This window comes from Eurypyga helias, unplaced genomic scaffold (genome assembly GCF_000690775.1).
Source record: "Eurypyga helias isolate BGI_N326 unplaced genomic scaffold, ASM69077v1 scaffold15098, whole genome shotgun sequence".
NCBI classification, from domain to species: Eukaryota; Metazoa; Chordata; class Aves; order Eurypygiformes; family Eurypygidae; genus Eurypyga; species Eurypyga helias.
In genome coordinates, this window is record NW_010269001.1 from 26,532 (window position 1) to 29,956 (window position 3,425).

Sequence of the window (3,425 nt, forward strand, 5' to 3'; positions counted from 1 at the left end):
TCTGAAATGGAAGAAAGCACACTAGTTAACCCAAAGGCAAAAATAAAGTAAGAAATTTTCTGTAACTGAAAAAAGCTTTCCTTTAAATAAGTAATTAAAACCTATGACTTTGAAATGTGCATTCAGAATGTAATTATATTTTTGCACAACTTTTACAATGTTTTAAGTCCCGTTTCAAGTTTTCCAGGGTTAGTTTAGCACTAATTCATAAGCCAAACAACAACTGAAAATAAAATCTGTATTTCAATATGTCAGAAGAATTTCTAACAAGCACAGAAGAATCAGTCTGCATATCCAAGATGTGCAAAAGCAAACAAAGTAGCTGGTGTATAAAAGATACAGTATAATTGTAGATCAGTGGCATCTGCAAATATCCCGAAAGTAGAGTTTGAGGAATTTGAAGAAATATCATCTGTTGCCCTAAAAAGGTTGATCTATCAGTCAATCATGAGAAAAATCATCTGTTTCCAGTAAAACACCAACTTCATCCTTTTCCCCAAGGGCTACAGAAGCTATTATCTCTACATACTCTGAAAATAACAACTGCCCCCTAAGATTACTTTACATTTGTTATCGTAACTCTAAGCCACATATAGATATTCAATTGTCTCCAGTCTAGATGCAGCTGTTTTGATGAAGTTGCAACAGCTGTCTCGTGCCAGAAAGAATGGTTTCTATAACACAACCCTCGCAATAAATATTTCACTGTGCTATTTTGCCAGCCTTAATGTAGGGCATGAGGTACTGACAAACTTCTGGGTGCTTGTAAGCAGTTCTACCAAATGCAAAGGAAGACCCAAAGGAGTTTAGAAAGTCAGGTAACTTTATATATGGTGTTACTGAAGTGATGAACAAGTACAACAATGTAAAAATACAAATAAGAAGGCACAGAAGTCACCTGACCCTATTTAAATGTCACCAGAAAAATGTTCTACAATGAAAATAAAGGATCGAGGTATTACACCTGTATATTTAAGAGATTTATATCTTTGAGTGTGCCAGGAAGTACAAATTAGAATAAGGTATGGAAGATTTTTCAAAAGCAATGAATTATCACATCTATAAGATGACGCTTGGGGAAGCCTTGATAACCTAACATTTAAAATTAATTCGCTAAACTGTATTAAATCTCTGTATAAATCTGGTTTCAGAAGAAAGCCCAAAAAAATTACAACTACTTAAATCTCAAATGAGACTGCTATAAGGAACATGCGTACATGCACCGCTTCATGTCAACAGCCAAAGGATGTGCTCTTATGCTCCTGCATTACATTAAAAAAAGGTTGCTCTTTCTGTTTATATACACTCAAATTATCCTCTCTTATGACCTCCTGCAACGCAATACACCACAGGCATACCCATTTGACACTAAAGTGCTGTACACTACACTGAGTTTGTGATAATCTATTACCTGACAACACAGATAATTTGGGGAAGCCGCCAATTTGGTTCTGCCAGAGTTTAACAGAACAACTCCACTGGCACAAATGTGTAACACAGAATGCACGTATCGGTACAAAACAGCTAATCTAGCACAGAATGAGAAATCAACCCACCAAAACCTGACGAGCAGAATGGTATTTACACATTTCCTATTTATAACCTCAGAACTCAGATGCTTAAGTGACATTGTAAAGCACACATTCTCCAAAACAGTGTATAAAAAGGAACGTACTTAACGCCCAGCACAGCAGTGAACCTGCTTCAGACATCCATGCTGCTTGTCTCGATTTGGTGTGCCAGATGTTTAAACCACCTCACCCTACACCGAACGTAGCGATAAGCTTTCACTGCCGCGGAGCTGCCTGTACTGCAGCTGGTGTCAAGTCAAAAGCTACCCCACGACACAGATTGCTCTGAAGGTCCATGCAGCCTGGGAGAGGGATCCTCAAGTCTCCTCTAATGAAAATTGTTAGAATCCTAATCTCTCCCACTGACAGGAAAGGAATAAATCTTTCTGTACAGATTTCGTAGGATGTTTGGTTAAATTATGTCTGTATAAAACGCTACAGAAAAGTGGGACAATGTTGTTCAAAGTTTTATAGGTTGTGCTTGGGAGAATAAAAACAAATGTGGAATTTATAATGCTATCAGATCTGTTTCTTTGCAGGAGTAAGATTAATAAATAAATAGCTAGTATCAAGAGTAGCGTGGAGGTGTGGTGCAATTTCCTTGATTTTTTAAAAATGTATTTCACAAAAGGGCATTACCTTTTGTGAAATAAATTCATCAAGCAAGACCACAGTTGAATACATAATCATACCACTAGCTTTGCAGACCCTGAGGCAGCAAACCCCACACAGGAAGCATGCAGGAAGTAGACACGCATGTATACAGAGGAAAAGAGACAAAACCGACCATGCCCTTCCATTGTCACTTCTCAAAAATGTTAATGCTTTCTACCCCTATTTTTTCCCCCTACAGGAAGAAAAAGGGCATGCTCAAAGGCTTCCTAAGCTCCTGTCAGTTTTATCCTGTATACAGTTTGCTGAAAATTTTACGTGTTATGTGGCAGGAATTGTAGATCAAATACGGATTTTTAATTCAGTGTACAAGTGAAAACAAAACAAAAAATTAAGATGCACATAGGTTATTTGGAAAACAGAGTTCTGGATGAGGGGGGAAAAAAAGAAATGCAGTGCAGCCAGAGCTACAGACTAGCCAGCTGGCTTCAGCAATTTATGTATCATATTAAATATGTGCCTGTGTAGATCTTGAGTGTCACCTTCATGGTTTATTTACCACAGCACAGACTCTGCTAAAGTACACTTTCCAACACTTAAAAAAACCCCAAACTTCTTCAAATGCACAAAAATTACTGAACTTGGACAGATTCAACACAAAAAAAGCCCTACAATGACACCTACTAAAGAGGCTTTATTTGCAGAATTTTTATAACATGAACTCCAAAGAAATGGATTGAGAATAGCAAGAATCTGAACCAAAGAAAGCATAAAGTAAACAGAGCCAAGCCTACTATCTCTCAGTCATGTAACTGCTGGGACAATCTCATCATACATAAACGACTTAAGTGGCTGTGTCTTTAATCTGTTTAAGTATTTTGTCATTCATAAAACTTTCAAACCAATTGCACTAGGAATGCTGACATCACAATTTGTGCCTAAATTCTCCTACTGACATACAGAGCTAGCTACTTAAGCTCTTCAACTAGTATTTAAGGATCTTAAACATAAATAGCTTTACCTACTCAGCTACTTTAGAAAAAGTGTCATTTCCATGCAGATCACCTCAAAGAATTCTTGAACCAAAACACATGATCATAGGAATCGTTCTTTGTGCAAGAAAACGTAAAGGAAGAATAATTTTCTAAGAAAACCACAAGATTTTTTCCTTCATTAAAGATTAGAATGGGTCCTAGATACAAATAAATAAAACAGTTCTATTTTTTAATTTTTATTTTTATT